Source organism: Girardinichthys multiradiatus, chromosome 1 (assembly GCF_021462225.1).
Source record: "Girardinichthys multiradiatus isolate DD_20200921_A chromosome 1, DD_fGirMul_XY1, whole genome shotgun sequence".
Classification (NCBI taxonomy): Eukaryota; Metazoa; Chordata; class Actinopteri; order Cyprinodontiformes; family Goodeidae; genus Girardinichthys; species Girardinichthys multiradiatus.
The window spans coordinates 5,000,904-5,028,095 of NC_061794.1; the positions used below are offsets into that span (position 1 = coordinate 5,000,904).

A 27,192-nucleotide genomic window follows, 5' to 3' on the forward strand; every position below is an offset into this window, starting at 1 on the left:
AGTCAGGTGTTTTTCTCTGTGTTTTCAATAATTCACTAGCTTGAAATCTGACATGGACACATGTTAATTTATTTTTTAAATAGTTTTTATCATTATTACTAATATCTTTTAAGTTTTTTTGTTGTACAGAAGATAATGTTATGACTAGTAGTTGAGTTAATTTAAATATTTTTATACTGCTGACATTAAAATTGGACTGCATCGTGGAGCTGCTGGTAGAAATGTTGCATGCCTGAAAGCTGAAAGAAGATCCTGGTGCGTGTCCAAGTCTCGGGTCTTTCTGCATTGGTTTTGCATGTTCTCCCCCGTCAAAGATGCAACTCGAGTTTGAGACCGGTGCCCGAAAGACTTGTCCAAAGACTTGACGTGGACTCCAGGTCTGAGACTTATATCTTAGTAACAATATTTATTTCATGTAATGAAGAGTGAAAGCAAGCCAGGCAACAGACTGCAGCGATACTTTGCATGTTTTACTCTGAAAGGATGCACTTAGTTATTAGCCAGTGATGTTGGTGGATTCTGGGATGTTAATGGCTCATAATAATCTGTTCATGTTAGCTGTAGCTTCACATTAATAACCACATAAATATCTCTTCACATGAACACTTTATTAAACAACTTTAGATCATTTACGAACAAAATATTGTACCTACGACAAAGCACTTCCTGTTCCGTTCATTTAGAAGCTTAAACCCTCATGTATTTATGTACAACACTTTGCCTCTTTCCAGATAATGAAATTTATACCTTAAACTTGAGCCACTGTATTATTTAGAATTGAGAAAAGTTTTAAATATGAATTTAGAAAATAGTCTCCCAACATTATTAAAATTCTCGAGCTCAAAGTGAGGAGAAGAAATCCCTCCAAACCATGTTTAGTGCAGTGAAGTAACGGACAACATGAACACAGGTAAAAACATGTGTTAACTTAGTCATTATAAAGACATTAAAGCGCTTAGTTTTAATCATTCATAAATTCAACATTAAGATTTGAATGTCTTTGCATTATTTTTCTTAGAACATAAATGTCTGTATTTTCAAATCTAAATCAGATTTTAGCATATTTTTCTATGATAAATGTTAAATGATTAAAAGATAACTGTTTATAACAGTGGCGCACTGTTGCCTTGCAGCAAGAAGGTCCTGGGTTCTATTCCCGGCCGGGGGTCTTTCTGCATGGAGTTTGCATGTTCTCCCCGTGCATGCGTGGGTTCTCACCAGGTACTCTGGCTTCCTCCCACAGTCCAAAGACATGCCAGTTAGGTTAATTGGTCACTCTAAATTGCCCTTAGGTGTATGAATGAGTGTGTGCATGCTTGTGTGTTGCCCTGTGATGGACTGGCGACCTGTCCAGGGTGTACCCTGCCTCTTGCCCATAGACTGCTGGAGATAGGCACCAGCTCCCCCGCGACCCACTATGGAATAAGCGGTAGAAAATGACTGACTGTTTATAAATATAAAAAAAAAAAACTGAAAGATAATAACAGATGTTCATGTGATAATTTAGACCTAAGGACAAGCAGTATAGGTTTGAATTTCTAACCTAGACCGATGGAACACCTGTCACGATGTGGTTTTGAGTCGGACCAAAGTGCAGACAAGAGCTGGGTAGCAACATGTTGTAAAAGGTCTTCAGCTTTATTTCCAGAGATTTTCCAAAGAAACCAATCAAGGTACTGCAGATACAAACAAAAGTCCAGATGCAAAAACTTACAAGAATGGTTCTGCAGGAACATGGAAAAACTCAGCACAAATACGTGGGTAGAGAACGGGGTATGACAAACACAAGGAACCAGCAACGAACAGAGACATCAAACCAACTAATATACTGGGATAAGACAAAGGCAGGTAATCAAGGGAACTGAGAACAGGTGCAACAAGGAAGCAGAAGGAACAGATGAAACAAATAAACAATAAAGAGAAACCAAGACCTAAGCACAACAATAGACTAAGATAAAATAACCAAAACATAAGAAATCTAGAATAACCAAGAGGTAAAGGAAACAGAGGAACTGGAAGTAAAAGAAGAATAACAAGAACCTAAGGCCTAAGCAAAAGGAAACCCTGTCTACAAGTAAACAAACAAACACTGATAGAAACAAACTGAGAATGAAGCCGAGGACTAGAATAAGAGTAAACAATAACTCAAGCTGACCTAACAGGAAGCAGAACTGGAACACTAGAAACTAAACATAAAGAACTAAGCTAGACAGAACAGAATAAGAACACAGAAATGGAATAAAGACGAGGAGGAACAGAAAACAGATTAGAAAAACAAGAAGTGTGCAAGGTGAAAAAGAATACCAAACCATAAATAAACACAGAAATACGAAAAGAGGAGCTAACGAATCCAGGAGAGCAAAGGACCCTAATACAGGGACTAATCAATAATAGAACCATACAAAGTAATAAGGAAACAACCATAAGGAAACTTAATGAGGGAGGAGAACAACAAAACACCAGGAGGCAGTAGAGGGAGCAAAACAAACTAATAAACTTAATAGAAACATCTAGACGAAATAAACCATCACAAGACACCAAACTCAAAGTCCAAAATGTCACACCGTGACAACATGTTTGGGCTGTCCGTGAAGCTAATAACAGCATTAACTTATATTGTCCAGGAGGTTTACTACTTTTCTGTTGCAGATACAAAAGCTTTACTGACCTTTTTAAGTTGCTCTCCATCATTGTCATGGCGTTAGCGTTACCGCTGCTAGTACGTGGCATCCTTCAGCATTTCGTTTTCTTCCTGTAGGTCTTTGTCATAGGGAAAGTACATCCTTATGTTTGCCATGTCAGCTAAAGAGGTTAGAATATGTTTTATTCTAGCTTTACTCACCATGTTAGCAGAGTTTAAAACTTCCAGCAGCTCCGGGAGGGGCTGATTGTTCCTGTGCTGCTGCCCTTAAGAATTGTGACAATTTGTGCAAATCAGAATAAGTCAATTCTTATTGATTTTGAAGGAATGAGTATTTTTTTAGCAGTTCATGTTTTAATGTTGATTACAGAAATATTTTGATTATTTTGACAAACATGGTAGAAAAAGAGGTCTGTTTCTGTGGAAAAGTATTCATTTCATGTTCCCCAAAGTCTCACCGAGTCAAAGGTACTTCCAGACAAAGTTTGTTTTTCTCCTCATTACTGATGTGAAGCATATCCCCCAGCAGCTTGCTGCCGTAACCGGTGCTTTGTACAATTTCAGATGCCACACAAAGTTATCTTGTTCAGCAACAGAGCACTACTTGTGACAAACTGCAAACTTTTCAAACAAGTTGGAGAATAGGCTCTTTGATTCCCAAATCCTCAGCGTGGAAGCGCTCTTTCCTTAGACCAGGTGGGCGCCATTGAGAGGGAAATGTCTTCTCGCAGGGTGAAAGTTTCAGGCTGTAACTCATGAACGGGTCGGCTTTGAAAACGCTCAGCCGGTTGCTGAGTGAGTGACTTTTTTGGAGACACTGAGCTCCTTTGATGTTGCTTTTGGGGCTCATGAATAATTCGCCTGCGTGGCTCGTCACTGTCCTTGTTGTTGTTGTATGCTGCGGTGTCATTCCTGTCTGAGGCAGAGAGACGGAGGAGACAGAGGACTCTTCACACTTCAGTCTCCTTCGTACTTCCTCTTTCATTTACACAGAGAGGAAGTGTCAGGCTTGTGTATTGCGCATTTGACTCTGCAAGCGAGAGACGGAGGCAGATAGAGAGGAATCATGCTTGCCTGTTGAGCGTAGTGGTCTGTTTGTGCTGCTGTAAAGGTTTGATGGAAGGACAAGAAAATGACAAGAAAAAAGCGACACAGTGAGAAAGACTATGTTGCTTCATGAGGTAATTTTTCAGCCTCTTTGAAAGAAAAATGTGACATATACATTAAATGTATGTAGTGGATTTCTCAAAAGAGGTTTAAATAAAAAAAACTGATGACACCTTAGTGTCTGAAAAAGTTATAAAGCTGTGCGGAAAGCCTATTGGTTTAGCTTAACCAAATTGTCAACAGAAAAATAACCAGCTTTTGTCTAGCAAAAGCTGGTTATTTTTTGTGCTTCCACACAGGCTGAATAATAACATGTTTGTATGTATTTTTGGCACTAGTGGCCCTTATTGAACAGGACAACTGCGGCGAGGACTATAGCCTCTGCATATGGTGTGCCCGCTCTATCAACTGAGCCACACAGCGCCCCTGTAGTGTATGTTTTATCATGCAAGTATGTGCGCAAATGGATAAATAAAAGTGAATAACAAAATGAGGATTTAATTTGAAGTCATTGAGTTTCTATATAAAAAACTGTTAAAAAAGGCCCATCTCATTTTGACAGCCTGTAAACTCTTTCGGGATTTTTTTGACGCAGAGTCACTGCCTACTACAAATGTATGGGATTGTACCTCACTGCAATGAAGACTCTTTTGTTTTAAAGTTGAGACATCTAAATTGCATTTTGAACTGGTTGTTTGAACACATGCTTCTTCCTAACTAATTAAAACTAACGTGGCCTTACTCCAGATTCTCCAAACAAAAATATCCACACTGAACTGTGATATAATTGCAAAATTGTATTGGTTTCAGTTTATTGGGTTGTTTTCTAATTCACTCTTTCAGCGACTGTTCTATAACTTCGCCACCTTGGGCTGATATTTACAGGACAATCCCTGACAGACTGAAAGATGTTTGGCTAAGGATTCCTGATCAGGTGATGCGCTGATTTGTTAGTCTGTCAAAAGATTTTATATTCTAACTTTATTAGTAATTCTGTTAATAATTAATTGTTAATTATAATATTAATTATTGCTAATTGTTAAACCAATCACTGTTGCCCAATATTATGCTCTGATTTGTTAGTCGTACTCATACTCGTACTTGTCGTCTTCTGCTTTATCCGGGACCTCCTCCAGCTCCTCCGGGTGGAGCCCAAAGCGTTCCCAGGCCAGCTGAGAGACATAGTCCCTCCAGCGTGTCCTGGGCCGTTCCCTGGGCCTCCTCCCGGTGGGACGTGCCTGTAACATCTCCCGAGGAAGGCGTCCAGGAGGCATCCGATATAGATGCCCGAGCGACCTCAACTGGCTCCACTCGATGTGGAGGAGCAGCGGCTCTACTCCGAGCTCCTCTCGGATGGCCGAGCTCCTCACCCTATCTCAAAGGGAGTGGCCGGCCACCCTATGGAGGAAGCTCATTTCAGCCGCTTGTATCCGGGATCTCGTTCTTTCGGTCATGACCCAAAGTTCATGGCCATAGGTGAGGGTAGGAACGTAGACCGACCGGTAAATCGAGAGCTTTGCTGTTCGGCTCAGCTCTCTCTGCACCACAACGGACCGGCACAGCGTCCCCATTACTGTGGCAGCCGCACCGATCCGTCTGTCGATCTCCCTCTCCATTCTCCATTCTTAGTTTTACTAAAAATGTTATATTCAAACTTTGTTATTAATTTTGTTAATAATTATTAATTATAATTAATAATAGTTGCTAAGAGCCAGACCAAACATATTGCTGCAGAAAACTGCATTATGTCCTCATTTTAAAGTCACTTTAAATAAAATCGTCTGCCACATGTATAAACATAAACATAAACCTCCATACTTACTGTTCAGCTATCACCTCGTTTACGAGGGACAGTTACTGTGGTCCCTCCAAATGCTTCTGTTTACATTAACTGTGATGGAGGAAGATGAGAATAAATTTCAGAAGAAAGACCAAAAACGCCCTAAATTTGGGAAACATATGCTAGAGTAAACCAAGTTAACTTAGCATATTAGTGCAAGATCAACAATAACTTTGCAGATGCATTTCTGATTGTTGTAGGTATTTAAGACAAAGGTGACTGCTTAGTACTGTCCAACTGGTGTGACAACCAATTATATCACACCTGCTGGACTGAATGTTAACTTTTAGTTAGTTTTTTCTTTTACGTTTTTTTGTGGTACTATTTGCCTTTATTTTTGTTATTTTTTTTAACAGTAGGCAGACATGAAATAGGGAGGAGAGAGGGGGAAGACATGCAGCACAGGTCTCCGGAGTTGGTACTTGAACCCAGGACAGCTGCATAAAGAACTGAAGTCTCTGTAAATGGGTCACTTGTTCTAATGATATACCATGCGCCACGCCCAACTTTGACATTTAATTGTTTTCTCTAAAAGAATAAAATTTTGAAACTAAGAAACAGAAATTACAGAACTTATAATTTGAAGTAAATGTGTCATGTGTTTGGAGTTTGAAGTTGAACCTAAGTGCAGAAAAGAACGTTGGATTAACATGGTGTTGATTTATTAAATATGGAAACTTACAGGAACGCACAAGGAGAACAGTACTAGGAGCACTGGCAAATCAACAGGTATGGAAACGGATAGTAAATGAAAAATAACCAGCAGTCTTATGATAGGATTCAGTGGAGAACAATGAGAACCAGAGGGCTTATATACTGAGGGAGGTGTGGAGAATGGCATTGGATGCTGGTGTGTTAATCAGGAGATAATATGGAGCAGCTAAGGCAGAAGGTAGGCAGGGAGACTGAAGGAGGGAGACTAAATAACACAGAGGTAGTTGAACTAAGACACAAGGAAAGTTTAACCAAGGGGAAAAGACAAATACAAACCTAAGAGAAATGAACTACAATACACAGGGAACAGAACACAAGTAATGAGTAAGAAACTAAGCATAAAGGAATACACTAATATGGCAAGACTTTTTATAACATAATAAGCAACAAGGAGATAATGAAAACAGAGACACAAAAGAACCAAAACCCAATCACCCAAGGATCATGACATTGAAGGTGTTAAGCTTCATGCTTCAGAATGCTGTTAACATTACTGGTTCATTACCTACAGGTAAATACATTTTGACATGTGGACCTCTCACTATCATTATGGATAATAAGCTAAATAATCTTTGTAATGACAAAAAAAGTGAGTGAAGAGAGAAATGCCAACTTTTTGTGTGTGTTTAATTTAGAGAGAAAACCCCTATATATCAAAATTGCTATCTCAAGGAACTCTATAAAAACAACTCCATCTGATTTGGCACAAATATATATATTTAAATATACTGAAATTTCTATCACAAGTAAGTACTGGGGCTTATGATGGATGGTGGTTGGCTATGTAGCAATAGGGGGTGTGATAGAAAAGGAATAGAAAAAAGTCAACCTGCTTGGTTGGTCCACACCTTATTTTAGAATAATTTAGGTTTTGAATGAGAAATACTATCAAGGAGAAAAGAAACACACAAAAGCAAAGAAACTACAAGTTTCTAATGATAGAATGTTGCTGGTAATTTTAGTTTCAACACCTGTAAAAGCATTAAGTGCTAGAGTCAGAACTGTAAATATTACACTCTACTTATTTTAAGATAATCTTTGCCGTATTGACTTTATCTGTCTCCTTAAAGTACTCTGGTATGCAAAAATGTAATTTCACACGGGAATTCTTGACAAAACTCTTCAGACAGACAAGACCAAAGTGGAGTGGATTTGTATATGTTGTACCATGTTTGGCAAAAACTAAACACAGTCTATCAGCACAAACACCTCATACCAACTATCAAGCAGTGTGGTGGAGAACTGATGATTTGGGCATGTTTTGCAGCCTCTTGATCTAGGCAGCTTGCAGTCACTGAGTCTATTATTAATTCTTCTGTATACCAAGATATTCTTCAGTCTAAAGTGAGGTTATTCAAGCTGAAGCTTGGCCTGGACTGTGTCATCAAAAGCATAATGACCCCAAACAGCAGGAAATCTAAAACTAAATATCTGAAAAAGAAAAGAATCAAAGTGTTACAATGGCCTAGTCAAGGTCCAGACCTCAACCTGATTGAAATACTGTAGTGGGACCTTAAGGTCTAAATTATCGCTCCCAGTCTGCTTTACTGTCTGTCCGCTTGACCTCAGAGCCTGTGTGATGTACATTTCATCATGCAGAGTTAAAACCGCTTATTTTGAAGAAGCACATACAGGAGAGATCTGCTGATTTTCCCGTGTGGATTTATCTCTTAGGACATAAGGATACAAAAACAGGATAGATATTCTGGTCAGAAGTCACTATTCATTCTTCTCTTCTTCTCCTCTGAGTAGACAGTGTATAAACCGGCACATTATCACCCCCTAAGAGAATGTCGCAAGAGTGGGTCAAAATACCTCTACAACAATGTGATAGACTGATAAAATCATACCTAAACCAACAACTTCAAGTTATTGCTGGTGAAGGTGGTTTAATGAACTGCTAAATCAGGGACTTAATTTTTAATACATGCCTTCCGAAGATTGGCTGAGATGCAGATTAATAAACACGAGCGCTATCAATTTTTCTGTAGGTCTAATGATATAGTATGTGTATTTATCTAAAAAGTAAAGCTCTCCTTTAACACTCCCTTAGGACACACACCTATGTAATAAAGTGAAAACAGAGTTGGACAGAATGAATGAGAGCTCAGATGGGACTGATGGAAGGTTTGTTTGTGGGTATGGTGGGGGTGGTGGAGGAGGACCCCCATTTGCATGTAAATAGCCAAATGTAGCAGTTCTCTGCTATGGGATGACAAAAAGCATTCTGGGATTTCCTGGGTTTGCATCCATCATCAGAGAAAAACAACATGAGAGAAAGGAAGACAAAAGACAGAAAGTGCTACACAGATCAAGGACAGAGGATTAACACTGTCACTTCATGGCACCATCTTTTGTTCAACTCTTAATTCAGAGTTTCCTTCTTTCCCTGACCTTTTGCTTTTCTTTACTCCCACTTTATCCACTTATGTACACCACTTCTCCTGCCAGCCTCTTCCCAACATCCTCATCACTATCTTCCCCATCTAAAGATGCACTTTTGCCCTCTACTGTTTCCCATAACTCTGTTTTCCACCCCGCCCCCCACTTTCTCTATCTGTCTCTTCTTCGATTTCCCCGGTGGACTCTTACAGTAAGCTGCCAACGTAATTTAAATGCAGTGCCGTCCCTTTTTAAATGGATGGTGTGTAGGACAGGGAGAGTAAGAGGAGAATGAAGAGAACAGGGAGGGGGAGAAATGAATTTCATTATCACACATATCGAAAAGGTTTATGGCTCAGGCTCTGTCTGCAGAAGCCTTAACAAACAAAATAAGCTGACATGCATCATCTTGTCTGACTCTCTGATGCATTTTCATTTTCATATTTGGTTGGAAAAAAGTTTGTTTCCATTTTATTAAAATCCTCCTTTGTTTAAAAGTCAAATCAAGTCAAGTCAAGTTTATTTATATAGCGATTTTCAGCAACAAGGCACTCAAGGCGCTGTACATACGGAAAAACGTTACAATGATACAGAAAATCAAACAACAGAGGTAATTTAAAAAAAATAAATAAATAAATAAATAAATAAAGAGAATAAAAACGGGAGCCTTTGCAGTCCATGCATTCAAGTTTTTGTTTTAAGATGGTTTAATCTTTGCACTAATGTCTTACCTTGACTTCTTCTTTTAACTGATCCCTCATTCATACTAACATGCTTGTAATAGAGGGGTCATCACAGATGAGTGAATGAATCTTTCAGAAGCTTCTTTGATTCGCAGTAAAGCAGCATAAAAGACTCAAAGCCAGAGAAAAAGTCATGGCATTGTAATTTATGTTGCAAAATAATTGGCTTCAGAACTTGAACCTTTGAATGTGGAGTCCATTCAGTAATGCAGGTTCATTTTTAATCAAGATTGTCACAAAAGCTATCTATCTATTAAAATTCATCACTATTTGGCGGTATGTCTTTCACTGCATACAGTCAGATCCTTAAAAACAAATACTGAATTAAAATGTTCATTCAGTACTCCGCTAATAGTGTGATGCTAACATAGAACAAGCAACGATCCCCACTATCCTGTCAGTTTGTTGAGTTTGCAAACATCATCACTTAGTTTGATGTTAATATAATAACTCACACTTTTTATCACAATAATTCTTCTCACTGATAATGATATATGCAATACTATAATTGTGCATTCTTAAATCAAATTAAAAAAACAATCCTCCCTTTACTAAAATAAATAATTAGGACAAACCTAAACTTTTAACCACATGTCAACAGTATCATGTTGCCCAGATTTGTGTGATTTTGACTTATTCCGACTCACCAGTGGTGTTCAGATGATTGTTAGTTTTTGTTTTTATGGCAGACTGGTATATTGTGCCTTTAGATTTGTCAGCTCCATCATGGGGTTCACTGACCTTCAGAAAGCTGCTGTAATGTTCTTACAACACTTTGCCTAAAGCATGTAGCTTTATCATTTATCTGTTTGCTTGGACTATATTAATCAGCACGTATAGCCCCAGTTCTACTGAGGATTGTTGTATGGTTTGCTGAAGTTGCAGGCTATTGTAAGTCTTACACTTCTGACTGAGTCTCACAACATGGTTTCTAGGTATCACAGTTAACTTGAGTGAAGACAAAGCTTACAGAAAGTTGTTTTAAGGTGATCCGTTTAGTGCTTTGCTTTGAACGTCATTGCTTTTAAGGAATATGATTTAGATATGTATTCTCCATTCTATTCTGCACCAGATTTCTGTGAAGGAAACGGGAGCCTCTGCTGAGTGGTTGTCAGATGGAAAGCTGCTGGGACCAAACAGTTTATGTCTGTTTCTTTTCTTTTATTGTAGAAATTGCATAGAGTGAAAACTCCTAGTTTTGTGAGAGAAAACCCAGATTGGTTAGATCACCTCCACATATGAACAAATTCCATGATATTCTGTTTTACATTAGATTCCTCTGTCTGCATTTTGTGCATTGCAGAGGTCATAGGGGAAGCAGATTGCCGCAAGAATAATTTTTAATTACTATTAACTATCCTCTTTTGACCATTTGATTGTGTTTGTGATCTCTTGTAGCATAAATCAAAATAAAAACTGGATTAATTGCACAGCAAATGTATTCATACTATATTTGGGCCACAATGTTACTCTCAGAAGTCTACAGTTTTACCACAGGCCCCAGGTGACGATGTTGTGATGGTTTACAAACATAAAAAAAGAGAAGATTGGGTTTGAATGGTTTATTGATAGTAATTTAATATAGTTTTGTGTCCTTCATTTTCCTGACAGAACAAATAAGGTGCTGGTCTTTTTTGAAAATGTAGTTTACAGTTCAGCCATTATAAAGATAAATGGACTGAACTTACATAGTGCTTTTCCAGTCATACAGACCACTCAAAGCGCTTTACACTAGAGCCACATTCACCCAATCGCACTCACTAACGCTCACACATTCATACACCGATACGCAGATTGGTAGGCAACTTGAGGTTAAGTGCCTTGCCTTGCAACTTGAGGTTAAGTGCCTTGCCCAGGGGCACATTGACATATGGCAGGAGGAAGCTGGAATCAAACCCACAACCTTCTGATTGCAAGACAACTACTCTTCCTACTGAGCCAAGAGTTGTCCAGACTTTGACAAGGCCACTCCAAAACCTTCCCTGTTTTTTTTTTATTTGCTGGTGTTGTCCGGATAATTTTCCTGCTGCATAACCCAACTGAGCTTGAGCTTAAGTTTGACATTCTCATTTAGGATTTTCTTGTTCCATCCATTACAGAAAGTTATCCAGGTAATGAAGAAGCAGAGCGACCACAGATTATCACACTTCCCCCACCATGTTTGGCCATGTCTGTGTAACGTGCAAAAAAAAAATTAGGAAATGTGAGATGATCCTTGGAACGTTCCCATTGATGCTATTTTTGCCCAGTGAATTGTGAACACTGACCTTAACTGAGACCAGTTAGGCCTGCAGTGTGTGATCCTTTACAGACTGATAAATGTTAATGACTTTGTTTCTCATCTGTTCTTGAACTTCATTGGACTATGGCATGATGTGTTCTTTTTGAGATCTTTTAGCCTACTTCATGTTGTCAGACAGGTTCTATTTACTGATCCTACAGTAGGCAGCAACAAGCCTGCGTGTGTTGGTGAAACTCAACCAAAGACATTTTTTATCATTATTAGATCTCGATTTAACACCTGGGCCTTTTTGACATATAGCCAGGTTGGTTTGGATTTTTTTTTTTTTTTTTTTACCTTAATACTGTAAATAAAATCAGTATTCTAAAGCTGCTTTTTGTATCAACTCATGTTATTTTTTATCTAAATTTAAATGTTTTTGATGAAACAAACATTGACAAAAAAAAGCAAAAAACTGAAGAAATCTGTATGGAGTAAATACTTTTACATTGTACATCCCTCTGAGAGCTCTCAACATACTGTACACAGACCTGGAGTTACATTCTGTAACTACCTCATACCTGTCAGGAGACAGGCCTGTAAACTGTGAGAACAGAAAGCATAGCATTAGACACCATCCACTTCACTGTTAAATCCAAACATTTAAGCTTAAAAAATGACAAGTTACACAACTCAATTATATCATCAAACAAAGAAAAGAAACAAAATGAAAAGATCCAAAACCCATACTTTGCTCAGTTTCATGTAAAATTCTCTAATGTCTGAACCAGTACAAGGGGTGAATTAGAGCACAGTTCAATGTTTTTTTCCTTTCTGGTCTCAAAGTCTTATCTATGGTTGTGTGTATGTGTTTATGTGTGTAAATCAATCACTCACCTCACAGTATTGATCGGGACTCTCTTTCTAGCCTTCCCACGTCTGTTTCTCTGTGTGCCTGTTTCCTCTTTGACATAAATGCTGCCCATAAATAACACACCAATAGCAAACAAGGTTAACTTTGTTTTTGTTCTCACCATTCCTCTGCTTTCGTTTGTTTTCACTCTCTGAAGTGCATTACCTTCCTCCTCTGTATATTTTTCTTGTTTTGATTATTTTCCTCTATCTTCTTGTTATCACTGCATTGTATTAGTTCCGAATCATTCACTTTCTTCTCAAAATTTCTTTTTTTTCCCTTAAGGACTAATTAGCCTTGTTGCAACTGCAGGGCCAAGTCTCCATTTGCTCATTATTTATGCCACTAACCTTTGCAGCAAAAAAGTTCTTCTGCCTCGCTATATCTTTTTTGCCAAAAGAGATGATTATTCATTTGGAGTTTCACAAAGCTAAATTCTATATGGAACTTTGTTGTAAATTATATCAAACGTTTTGTCACTAGGCCTTATGCCTAGTGACAAAAAAAAAAAAGAAAATACAAAAAACCTCAAAAGTCACTTGTAGAGGCTTGTAGTCTTTTAAATATCCATGAGTTGTTATCTACATGCCAACCAGTTGTGTGGGAGTGATGACAGGAAAATGTCCCTTTGTCCTACAGTCACAACATGTGCTGTTTCCTGAACACTTCTAGGACTTTAACTGGAACTATGGTTCCAAACAGGAGATGAATATCTGGAAAGCACATTGCGTCCACTGGTAGAGGATCTGTGACGCTGTGGGCCTGTTTCTCTTGTAAAGGCCCTGGGAACCTTGTTAGGGTGCATGCTATCATGAACTCTTTGAAATATCAGGATATTTTTAATACAAATCTGGTGGACTCTACCAAAAAAGATGTATTGTCATTGCGTCCCTCAGGAGGATAACGATCCAAACTATTGGGCCAAATCATCACAGAATTGGTTGACCAAGCATAAAATAAAACTCATTCCATGTGCATCTCAGTCCTCGAATCTAAATTCTGTTGAAAACCGGTGGAGTGAGCTGAAGAGAGGAGAACATCAGAGAGATCCCAGGCTCTGGATAATCTTTTATAATGATGCTCAGAGATCCCTCTCTTTGTAACCGCCAACTTTGTGGAATGTTACAGCAGAAGACTAAGTGCTATCCTTTTGACAAAAGGGGGCTGTTCAAAGCATTGACACCAGAGGTACCAATTATTTCAAAAACAATTATTAACAGTCAATATTTGTGCCCACCAAATAATTTTACACAAATTAAATGTTATATTTTTCTAAACTTTTAAGAGTGAGATTTTGATTCTTAGCATAATGCCGTGATCATTTACACCATCCAGCAGGTTACGAGAACATGTGTAATTACCTGGATTTTAACTGTTGCTTGTTTGGTGATGTGATAATGATAAACTTTGCATATTTGGTAATTCTTTCTGGAGCAAGTGATGATTTTTGGGATGAGCAACGGCACACAAATGTCAACAGAGGATAAGAGGATTAAACCTACAACAAAATTAGAGGAGGCCTTAGTCATTACATTCATTAGGTATGAAATGATGCACATTTGATAATGTGAAAATCCACCAAGACAGATTCTTGTCTTGACTTTCCCTGATTCTGTAGGTAAAAGTTGGTATGAAATTCCCCTTAAATGTGGAGTCATCAAATCAACTCATCTCTGACCTCATGTGAACAGGAACTCAAATTAAAAAGTATGTTCATTTAAAATGACTCCTGATGGCGGAGAGACATATTGGACTGACAGCATGGGTTAACTCACTTCCCCTTATGTGGTATGAGTAAGCCAAACTTACTGTTTGTAAATATATATGTGTGTGTGTGTGTGTGGTGTGTGTATGTGTGTGTGTGTGTGTGTGTGTGTGTGCGTGTGTGTGTGTGTGCTTAACTTCACCCCACAGCTACAGTTGCCCCAACAAGCCATATGGTCGCATCCTAATCTGAGCCTTTTCCTGCTGACAGCACTGAGATTGACTTCTGTAATTAGATCTGATCCTCCTCTCTTGGTTGCACTGAGTGAAAACAAACTGAAAAAAATGGTAAATTCAGGCTTAGGAACATTTTTGAATCACTGACAGAAAAAATAATGAAACATTTGAAATTCAACCATTTCGTCACGTGAGAGAAGTCCTTTGTTTCGGCAGCATCTTTTAAGGCTTCACTCGAAAGAAAATATTGATGGGTAAGACTCTTTGAGGCTCCACACCACATATTCTATTGTAATGCCTAACTGCTCTGAAGTCATAAACCTTTCCTCTCGGATGCCGTGACCGTGGTGTGATCCCTGTTTGCCCTCTGGCCATCTTTTCATTGTATCTCCACTTTGATTGTTCCTTGGTGGTTAAAACCTCTTTAGTGGAAGAACATGATTTTGACTCTTGATGCCTCTTAAGTCCCTTCTGTTTTTTTTTTTTTTTTTCACCTCTTTCTATACATCCTGACAGTGTAAATATCTTAATATGGGCTTTTTAAATTGTTTTAACGTGGTCTTAAATTGTTGCTGCCTGTCTTATGATATGGTGTTCAATGTGTCAGTATGAGCAGAAGAAATTAAAACCGAAGTAATTTCCTAGTTCAGAGTTGAGGAGGATTCAGTTGTTCACATGTCAAGGTGATTTTGAATGTTTTGTATTTAATTTATGAGTGGTGAACATCCATGCAGATCTCTCAGATAGAGAAATTTGCAAATGCACATGGGGACAAAGTTCTTAATGTACTGTGGTCTGATGAAACTAAAATTTTAATGTTTGACCATAATGAGTATGGGGGTTGGCAGCATTGCATTGGGTAGGTGTTTTGCTGCAGGAGGGGCAGGTGCATTTCACAAAACAGATGGCATTATGAGAAAAGAACACAGTTTTGAAATATTAAATTCATCAGCCAGGACGTTAAAACACGGACACAAATAGATCTTTCTAATGGAAAATAACCCACCCTAATCATACCACTAATTAGTTATAGAGTCAACATTTTGCAGCGGTCATCACAAAAACCTGATCTCAGTCCCATTGAAGATCAATGGGCCAAGCTAAAAAGATGTATGCAAGCAAGGCGGCCTACAACTCTGTCTCGGTTACACCAGGTCTGTCAGGAGAAATCATTTGAAATTTCAGCAAGCTATTCTGAGAAGCTTGTGGAAGGATACCTAAAACATTTTACCTCATTCAGTTTAAAGGCAATGCTGCCAAACACTAAGGAAATGGAAACTTCTGATTTTAAAGAAAGTTTAAAAAACGTCTTTATAGCAAATAGAAAATATTTTGGTAGTACTAACTGATGTAAAACAGGAAACGCTTGATGTTTGATTTGATGTCTCCAGATAGTTCTGTCTTTTCCTACAGGGTATGTAAACATCTGGTTTCAACTCTAGGTGCCTTGCATAAAACACACTTTTTCATGTGTTCCTCTTTTATTGAACTTTCTGTTAAACTTTTCGACATGTTGCTATAACAGCTATGCATTCAGCAATCATGAAAAAAAAAAAAAAACAAGGAAAAACAGCAATCAAGCAAATTCCCACAGGAATCACCCGAATATGGAGAGTAAGGCTTCATCTGTTATTGTTCACTCAGTTTCTGGAATAAAAGGATCAAATCCTCAGCTCATAACTTTTCACACAGTTTTGAGCAGTGCTTCAAGTGTCCTATTTTAACGCGATACAGCACTGTTTCATCCCTTGTTAGGTGCTTTTTTATGCTTGAATAAATCTGCTTTAACTGGCCAAAATTATGAAAATTATGAAGTAGGAAGGAACTAAAAGTCAGCCCAAAAGTAGCCAAACTCCAAATAAAGACTGTTAAAAGACTTTTGAAAGCTCATTGAACTGCTGATTACAATTATTTAAAAAGCAAACAAAATCCGGCAGGATTTTCAGCCTAGAACTGTCTTTCTTGGATTCCCCCATCCCCCTCTTCTGTCCTTCATTTCCTCCAGAAGGCAAGAGCCTCCCTAATTACTCTATTCTTGTAAAATCTTCACCCACAGCTTCTCTGAGGGAGGTCTGTTGTCCCTGGATGGAGTGGCTTCAGGGGCCTCTGTGTGTCCCCGCCAAAGATTGATCAGATAGCTCCCACACACATACACATACACAGACACTGACTGCTTGGCAGAGGCTGTGCATTCAGGGCAGGTGTGCAAGGAAAAGAGGAAATGGAGGGGTGAATGGCTTTAGAAATTAGAGGAGAAAGGTGGTGGGGTAAAAGCAGAGCTTATCTCCCTCGCCGTCCTCCTTCTCTATACCCCTCAGGGGCGGATAAGGGTGCTGATTGTGACGTTCGATCTGTGTGTATGTTCAGGGCTATGATATGTTGCTGTTCGTGTCAAAAGTCATTTCATTCCAGGGGGCTTCCCTCCAGCCGTCCCCAGTGTCCTTCTGGAAGTTTTACGTGTGCATCAGTGCATGGGTATATTCATTGATGGTAGCTGGGTCTTTGCTTGTGTTCTGTGCTTGAGAGATAACAACTCACGAGCTATAAACCCATAGCAACAACAACATGAACACACCACAACAAAAGTGACAAAAGAGAAACTTTCCGTCTCCTTCTCATATTTCAGGGTTGAGTCCAACCAGAGCTGACCCTCAGAGATCTGTGGACTCTGGTCTTTGTTCTCCTTATTGTGTTTTTTTATGCTGTTGAGCGTTCCTCCTTCAATCTCTGGGGTTTTGCCCAGAAAGACATCACTGATTCACTAATACAATCAGCAGAACCACAGCTGCACCACCATGTTGGCTAATTACATCATGGAGTCAGTGATAAAGTCTAGAGTGGGCTGCTGCGTCTTTCTGGGAAGACAGGGCATTTTTTGTGGCCTTTCAGTTAGTTGTTTTTTTTTCCTGGTAAAGTTTAGCGGAAAAGCCATTAATGAATTTCCAGTCAATAAAGGCCTGAATCAGCCTTGTGAAGAGGAAGGCTTGTTGTTGGATCCAGATATATGACAGTAAAACATGTGAACATGATCAATCAGGTCAGTCTTTCTACAAAGATTAAAAGAGATCACATTTATATATAACATGCCGCAACCTGGAAGCCTTCTAGTTTAATTGAAGGTTTTGGAAATGAACTACAAGTGGATTTCAGATGGAGATGAAGATTTACTTTTCCTGAAGCTGACAGGATTTTTGGGGTGAATTGGCAAAGAATAAATAATCTCAGGATCAAACAGTTGATGGACTGGTTTGTGACTGACTTTACTTTAGTAAACATGCTGTCCTTTAGAAGGTGGTATATGGTTTAACTAGACATCCTAATACAGGTTTAAGGATGCACCCAACTCATGAGATGACAGTACACAAACTTGAGTTCATGAGATCGAGATGAGATAAGATTTTAGCAATATTTTGTTATTTTGTTTCCACAAGTAAACGTTTTATATATCACCAGCTGTGCTTAAAAGAATCTACAATAATTCATTATAAAGCTTCATAAAATAAATTCATAAATTTAAAAGTGTGTTTCAAAGAATCTCTGTTCAGTGTAGAATAATCCATTTAAAGTTTGGTTAGTCTAAGTATTTTAAATTTGGAAAAAGAGATTATCATCTAGAAAACAAAGCTATGAAATAGCTCTTTAATTTAGGATAGAAACCCTACAAATCAGTTACTAACTTCTGCATTGTTAACTGTGATATTGTTACAGTGCATTTTGTCTCACTCTGTATCTAAAAAAGTACTACTTGAAACATATAAATATTTTGATTTGGGGCTTCCGGTTTGGCTAATGGTGGAGTAGGCCGCAAGGTGGAAGAGCTCTGTTGAAATTCTTGCAAAGCAGCGAAAAACTCATAGACAGCTTTATATCTCGTAGCTGAGGTGATGGGCAAACCAACAACAACAAAAAAAAAAACACCAATGCGCCTGGGGATCCAGGTAAAGCAGAAAACTTCCAAGGAACCCAGACAAGACAGCCCTCGAATGCTGCTAGCAACCCTGGGGCTCTGCCAAGGCGGGCAGACATGGAGGCAATGCTGCAGGGCTTGGAGGAAAGGATTATCTTAAAGCTGTCAGCCCAGTCCCCAGTTGACCATGCTTTTTTCGAACAACATGATACGATAATCCAGCAGCTCGATACATCATTGAACGACATGCAAAGCAGACTGTCGGAGCTTGAAACCACATGCAACAAGCTAATGATAGATAACGAGATGCTAAGGCTAAAACCAGATGACTTAGAGAATAGATCCAGACACAGTAACATTCGCTTAACGGGCTTACCTTAAAAAGTTGAAGGTCCTCATCCCAGTGCCTTTCTTGCCGAGTGCCTGGAAGAGATTTTGGGATCTAAAGCTTTCATCACTCCACTCACAATGGATAGAGCACACTGCATTAGCCCCTCCAATCGGAACCGGTGAGCTCCGTGCCCATTCATGGCTAGAATCCATAATTTCCAGAACAACGAGCTAATCCTCAAACTTGCACACGGGGGCCAACGCCTCGCCTATTACGGGGGAGGGAGATCCACATCTTCCCGGACTACAGTCCTTAGGTCTCCAAAAGGTCTCACACTCGTCAGGGCTGCCCTCTGTTGCCCATTCTGTTTGCCCTGGCTATTGAGCCCCTGGCCATCAGATTAAGACAGTCTGTGGATTTTTGTGGAATAGAGAGTGGGGTGTCTATATCACAGGCTTTCTTTGTTATTTTTCTACTTCTGTCTCTCTGCCTGCTCAGACGCTTTTCTCCTAAGCTCCCTGCTTGCTTGCATTCTTTTACTCCTGACTCCTAACTTTTTTAATATTCTTGCAATCACAGATAAGCACCCGTCTCTAGAAAACCTTATTATACACTGTGGAGCCATGGATGATGTGGCTAAGAAAAAATCAGAGGGTTTGAAGGAGGATTTCACTTGTCTTCTGAATATTGTTGGAGGTCTCAATATCAAGGTGTTTCTCAGCGGACCCTTTGCACCGATTTTCTGTGGGGATGAAATTTTTTCGAGACTTCTGATGATTAATAAGTGGTCGAAAAAAGCATGTGCTACTACATCTTTGAACTTCATTGACAACTTTAATATTTTTTGGGAAAAAAGAACTCTTCAAGCAAGATGATTTCTGTTTGAAAAAGCCGGGACCCAGACGTCTCGCGTCTAATCTCTTCTATCCAGCAGCTTCGACCTTGAGCAGAGAACATGGAGTATCAACAACGCCTCCAACAGCTCCAGCAGAAACAACCGGCCAGTTGGCTGAGAAAAAGAGGTCATCACAAAAGATGTCCCCGCCGAAATTCACAAGAGAAGTGGACCTCCCCGTTATACCCCCCTCCCCCCAAACCCAAACCCAAACCCAGACCAGGAACGACCCCCCCCCCCCCCCCCCCCCCCCCCCCTTAAACCTCCCTCACCACAGACCCTTACCCAGACCGCACAGAACTCTCCAATCTCCCGACTGAGCCTGCTTTTTGCTTTACTGGATTCTGATAACATGAAAGCAGCTCTTAAAATCGGGACCCAAATGGCTCTGACATCTTCTCCATTCAACACCCCCCGTGGCCGAGGCCCTGCTACTAAACCAATATCTTCCACCACCTCCTAATCTATTTCCTCCTAATCAGGACCTTCAAATCACTTCTCTGTGATACAGTCTGAGCCCCAGTGGTAACTCTATCAGAAATGAGCATGTCCAGGAAAAACTTGGGCCCCTAATAGGAGATAGTTGTAAAATCTCTGTGCTTATACGTGACAGAAAGAACAAAGCCAAAAGGATAAGAGACAGTAATAAACAATCAAGCTTAAAAGCCATAAACTGTCAGGTACAACCAGACACAGAGTTAATATCAGCAACTAAGTCATATAAACTGGCTTTACTGAACATTAGATCTCTGTCAGGAAAATCATTTTTAATCAATGACTTAATTACTGACCACAATCTTGATGTTATGTTTTTAACAGAAACATGGTTACATGAATTTAATGAAGCTCCCATTCTGATAGAGTCGACGCCTCCGAAATACAATTTTCTTTGTGAGAGCAGACAGCAAAGAAAAGGTGGAGGGGTGGCCACTTTGTTTAAAGATTTACTAAAGTGTAAAAAAGCATTTCTGGGCAAATTTGACTCTTTGGAATATTTGGCTCTCCAGGTAAAGAGCCCGGTCTGAACCATGTTCTTGAATATTCACAGGCCTCCTAAGTACGACACAAACTTTTTCAGTGATTTTGATGAGCTTTTATCTGTGATATGTGTTGATTATGACTGTTTAATTATTGTGGGAGACTTCAACATTCACATGGACAATCCTGAAGACAGAAGTGCAATAGAACTATGTGACACTCTTAGAAATTTTGGTTTGACTCAACATGTTAAACAGCAAACGCACAAACAGGGACATATTTTGGACTTGATCATCACTAAGGGTCTAAACATTTCCAAGGTGTCTGTAACTGATATTGCCCTATCTGACCACTTTTCTGTTATTTTTGAAGGCATCATCTCCAATGACTCAGTTTGCCAAAGAGACATTATAAGAAACGCATCTTTAAGGACGGGCTGCTGAAACCTTTAACCAGATTTACTCTTCTACCTCCACTTTACCCTGTAACACTGTAGATGAGCTGGTAGATAACTTTCATTCTAAAATCTCATACATCATTGATTCAATTGCTCCAATTAAAGTGAAAGTATTTCTGGGAAAAAAAATCTCTCCATGGAGAAGTGCTCCACCAGTCAGAAGTGAAAAAAAGAATGTCGAAAAGCTGAACGCAGGCGGCGAAAGACTGGACTCCACGTTCACTATAGTATCTATAAAGAGACACTATTCAGATATAACCTACAGCTGAAAAATGCAAGGAAATCTTTCTTTTCTGAGATCATTAGCAAAAACATTAACAATGCTTGTGCATTATTTGCCACGGTCGACAGGTTAACAAACCCTCCTGTAACTGTAGCATCTGAACTCCACTGTACCTGGGTCTGAAATGAATTTGCTAACTTCTTCACTGAAAAACCCCAAAAGATCAGAGGGGCAGTCAGCACATCCACATCAACTCCAGTACCAAAGTTGTCTCCAACTAGAACTGATTTTGACAAAATTTCCCAATTTCACCAAATAAACGACAAAAACTTAAAAGAAATTGTACACCAACTAAGCTCTTCTCCCTGCTGTGTCGATGTTTTACCCACAACTTTCCTTAAGAAAGCTTTGCCTGTCATAACATCTGATTTAACACAAATAATAAACACGTCCCTTTTGTCAGGTGTTTCCCCCCAGGAAACACCTGACAACAGCAATTATCAAACCTCTATTGAAAAAGAAAAACTTGGACAAGCTGCTACTACAGAACTACAGGCCTATATCAAACCTCCCCTTCATCAGTAAGATTATTGGAAAAAGCTGTGTTTCAACAATTAAACAACTTCCTAACAGTGTCCAGCTGCTTCGATATCTTCCAGTCAGGCTTCCTGCTCACCACAGTACAGAGACTGCTCTTGTCAAGTTGTTCAATGACCTCCGTATAAATGCAGACTGTGGAAGACCCACAGTGCTGGTATTATTGGACCTTAGTGCAGCATTCGACACTGTTGATCACTCCATTTTATTGGAGTGCCTGGGAAACTTGGTTGGCCTTTCTGGTACAGTACTCAATTGGTTTAAATTCTACTTGAAGGACAGGGACTTTTTTTGTCAGTAGGTAACTTTACATCAGAGACCACAAAAATCACATGTGGCGTTCCCCAAGGATCCATCTTAGGGCCCCTCCTATTCAATATCTATATGCTCCCCCTAACTCAGATTTTAATAAACAACAATGTAAGTTATCATAATTTCCCTCCTGTCTCTTTGAGTACTTTCTTAATCAGAATCAGAATCAGAATCAGCTTTATTGCCAAGTTCGTACATACAAACAAGGAATTTGACTCCGGTACACGTTGCTCTCTGTTTTTTGTATTAAAGAATATACATATATACAATATACAAATATACACATATATAAATAAAAAGGTGCATTTGCAACATCTGTATGCTGTTGTTTGGTACTCTATTAAATGTTCAACAGAGAAACAGCCTTGGGGAAGAAACGGTCTCTGTGGCAGCTGGTTTTAGTAAACAGTGCTCTGTAGCGGCGGCCTGAAGGTAATACTCTAAACAGTTTATGTGCAGGGTGTGGGGTCTGCAGAGATTTTTGCAGGTCTTTTTCTGACCCTAGACCTGTATAAGTCCTGGATGGAGGGAAGGTCAGCCCTGATTATTCTCTCTGCAGTCCTGATTATTTGTTGCAGTCTGGACCTGTCCTGTTTTGTGGAGGAGCCAAACCACACTGAGATGGATGAAGACAGGACAGACTGAATGATGGCAGTGTAGAAGATGACCAGCAGCTCCTGTGGAAGGTTGTACTTCTTGAGTTGCTTCAGGAAGTACAGTCTCTGCTGGGCCTTCTTTCGAACAGTGTCTATGTGTGAAGACCATCTCAGGTCCTCAGAGATGGTGGTTCCTAAGAACCTGAAGTGGTCCACAGCCAACACGGTGTTGTAAAGGATGGTGAGGGGGTGTATATGGGTGGTGTTCTCCAAAAGTCCACCACCATTTCCACAGTCTTGAGTGGGTTGAGTTCAAGGTAGTTCTGACTACACCAGTGTATCAGCCGATCCAAATCCTGTCTGTATGCAGACTCATCACCGTCCTGGACCAGTCCAATGACAGGGGTGTCATCTTCAAACTTCAGGAGTTTCACGGACGAGTCCGCTGAGGTGCAGTCATTTGTGTACAGGGAGAAGAGGAGTGGGGATAGAACACACCCCTGGGGGGCACCAGTACATATTGATCTGGTTCAGGAGAGGATGCTCCCCAGTCTCACCTGCTGCTGTTGGTCCGTCAGGAAGCTGTTGATCCACTGACAGGTGGAGGCTGGGACGTTGAGCTGGATGAGCTTCTGGTGGAGGATGTCTGGTATGATGGTGTTGAAGGCCGAGCTGAAAGTCTACAAACAGGATCCTGGCGTACGTCCCTGGATGGTCGAGGTGTTGCAGGATGAAGTGCAGGCCTAAGTTGACAGCATCATCTGCCGACCTGTTTGCTCGGTAAGCAAACTGCAGGGGGTCCAGCAGTGGGCCTGTGATGTCTTTCAGGTGCTTCAACACCAGCCGCTCAAAGGATTTTATGACCACATACGTCAGGGCTACAGGCCTGTAGTCATTTAATCCTAGGATGGTGGGTTTCTTGGGCACCGGGATGATGGTGGATTGTTTGAGGCAGAAGGGGACCTCACACGTCTCCAGTGACTTGTTGAAGATCTGGGTGAAGATCGGGGCGAGTTGATTTGCACAGGCTTTCAGACATGATGGGGAGACGTTATCAGGTCCTCCAGCTTTCTTTGTTTTCATGCGTTGAAAGAGCCTATTTACATCTTCCTCGGAGATCTTTAGTGCAGGCAGAGGATCTGAAGGTAGGGGGTTGGTTACTTTATGGGAGGAATTTTGGATAAACTTATGGTCCGCAGCAGAGGTGACTATTGGTCTTCCTTTCCTTGGGCGGTCCTCATGTGAGCCAGTTTCTTTGTAGTGCTTGATGGTTTTTGCGACTGCACTTGGGGACACCTTCAAAGTTTTCCCAATTGTTCGGACTGACTGACCTTCATTTCTTAAAGTAATGATGGCCAGTCGTTTTTCTTTACTTAGCTGCTTTTTTCTTGCCATAATACAAATTCTAACAGTCTATTCAGTAGGACTATCAGCTGTGTACTGTATCCACCTCCTGCACAACACAACTGATGGTCCCAACCCCATTTAGGCTTGAAATCCCACTTATTAAACCTGACAGGGCACACCTGTGAAGTGAAAACCATTTCAGGTGACTACCTCTTGAAGCTCATCAATAGAATGCCAAGAGTGTGCGGAGCAGTAATCAAAGCAAAAGGTGGCTACTTTGAAGAACCTAGAATATAAGACATATTTTCAGACGTTTCACACTTGTTTGTTCACTATATAATTCCACTTGTGTTAATCCATAGTTTTGATGCCTTCAGTGTGAAGCTACAATATTCATAGTCATGAAAATAAAGACAACTCTTTGAATGAGAAGGTGTGTCCAAACTTTTGATCTGTACTGTATTTCAGATTCCTACAAGTCTAAAGTTTTGGTCAGAAAAATTTTAGCTCCTTTCCTAATTGCCCAAATGACAACATAGTGGATAATATTTGTGTTCTGCGCCTGGTAGGTAAGGGATTAATCGCTACCTTATACAACCTAATAAAATATATTAACCCTTCCCCACTCGATGATGTTGGGACCACAGCCATGGATTGCAACATGAAAACTCCAGTACAAACTTTTCTGGAACTTTCAAAATAAATTGCATTTAACCTACTTCCAACATTTGGAAAAGGGGGTTAACAGCGGACCTCCCATGATGCCACTGGCCGTATAAACCCCCACCTTTTCAATGGTCCGATCTCTTCCACACTGGTGATTATCGGGACAGGGGAGGCACAGCGCGCTAATGTCTCTTTGCTGGCCAAAAGACATAAACTCTTCAAACTGCATCCAAGGTGTCATACGATCATCGATCATATGCACTGAGTTAAGTACGGATGAATTACTGTTTGTGTACCCGGTATTCATTCATATAAAAGGGAAATTAAGGTATAAGCATTGCTTGACTTTCTCTCTGAGGCCTCCAGAAGCAAATGGTGTTCCAGAGAATTCCCTGCAGAGACACTGTCTCTACGAAGCCGAGTGGAGCGGTTTTCCCAGTCTGGAAAGAGGACAACAGGAGCTGCATCACCGTGGTAATGTGCAGCTTGGTCGGCCCGACAGCGAGCCCCCCCCCCCCCCCCCACCCGAAGCTAACCTTCTTTCAAAGTGTGGATGTTTCTTCAAACTTCGTCGTCGCCCGGGCAACTCCTCAGCATGGTTCATACGAGGTTAGGGTTTGGGCAGAGTAATAGAGAAAGATTTATGATCTGAACGTTTTTCATTTTATGAAGTTTGGTTTTGTTTGTGTGAAACTCAGCTATCTTAGTACTAGCAGGCTATCTGCAGCACATGTGCTCAGCTTGGTATTCGGTGTTTGTGTGTTTTTTTAAAGTTATGACAAACTTTATATTAAAGGGTGATTTTAAACACAGAGGATTGATCATAACGCGCCGTCCTTGCTTCTGCATTTTAACCCTTTTATTGACGGTATTTTTAAAGGTGTGTGTTTGATTCTGGTGCTAAGCTATCAGCTTCTTTTGTTAGCTTTAACTGCTAACAGCTAATGAAACACCATTAAGCCCCATTTCTTGGGCTCTTTTCCAAAATATTCCCTTAATAATATTTCTTTAAATATTATTTTAATTAAGGCAGCTAACAAGACACCGTTGAGAATTAGTCATCCAGAAGGTTGGTTTTAATCAGCAAATCATTCTTTAAAATATTATTTTATTAAAACAATATTTTATCTGATCTTGCATTGTGAATGGTTGTCTAAAGTTATGCTGATTATTGCCAAAGTTGGTTCCAAGACTAACTTAACTCCCTTTCCAGATTCTCCAAGATAATCCTTGGTTCTCAAACATAAACATTGCATGGTAATGTTGCATCACTCTTTTGGTCATGGTTTTAACCATCTTTAATCAACTTGTTTATATTGCACATAGCCCATTAGTCTTCGTTATTCTTTAATTCTGCTTAGTAGTTTTGTTGGATTGTTTTAGCATAGTAAAGAGTTATTGACTGAAATATGTTTGACTTATTTTTGTTAATAAATTCTTGTATTTTAAGAAATTGTGTGAATTCATTCCATGTGTGCTCAGAGTTTTGCTCTTCAATAATGTCAGAGCTTGTCTCACCCTTTTCTACTTTGTCCTGATACCATCGCCTTACTTGGCTGGTATTCACAGGACAACCCTTAAAAGACCGAAATATTATTTGATAAAATATTAAATTAATATTAAATATTAAATTCAGATTCATAGTCACAACAATGATATCAGAAGACGGTGGAATGGGGTTCTGGGTCAGGCAATAAGCGATGTGCTGTGGAGAGCCCCTCTTGAGCGGATACACACAGTGTGTACTCGCCATGGTCTCATCCAGCTGAAGGTGGTTTTAAGAACTCACCTCACTAATGCAAGATTGATGGACATATATCCTGATGTAGATCCCTCTTGCCCGCGATGTAAAGACCGCCTCGTACTCGTACTCGTACTCGTACTCATCGTCTTCCGCTTATCCGGGACCGGGTCGCGGTGGCAGCAGACTCAGCAGAGACGCTCAGACGTCCCTCTCCCCAGACACCTCCTGCAGCTCCTCCGGGTGGAGGCCAAGGCGTTCCCAGGCCAGCCGAGAGACATAGTCCCTCCAGCGTGTCCTGGGCCGTCCCCTGGGCCTCCTCCCGGTAGGATGTGCCTGGAACACCTCCCGAGGAAGGCGTCCAGGAGGCATCCGGTATAGATGCCCGAGCCACCTCAACTGGCTCCTCTCGATGTGGAGGAGCAGCGGCTCTACTCCGAGCCCCTCCCGGATGGCCGAGCTCCTCACCCTATCTCTAAGGGAGTGCCCGGCCACCCTACGGAGGAAGCTCCGCTGCTTGTATCTGGGATCTCGTTCTTTCGGTCATGCCCCAAAGTTCATGGCCATAGGTGAGGGTAGGAACGTAGACCGACTGGTAAATTGAGAACTTTGCTTTTTGGCTCAGCTCTCTCTTCACCAC

General features: G+C 40.3%; 1 long non-coding RNA gene across 1 annotated transcript; it reads right to left on the reverse strand.

Annotated features, from left to right (window-relative positions):
• Positions 1-2,514: 2,514 nt before the first annotated feature.
• Positions 2,515-3,526, reverse strand: LOC124859024. The gene is made up of 3 exons (XR_007036001.1): positions 3,100-3,526; positions 2,843-2,907; positions 2,515-2,760 (listed from the first exon to the last, which is right to left on the reverse strand). It is a non-coding gene; the product is annotated as an uncharacterized LOC124859024 (long non-coding RNA).
• Positions 3,527-27,192: the final 23,666 nt, after the last annotated feature.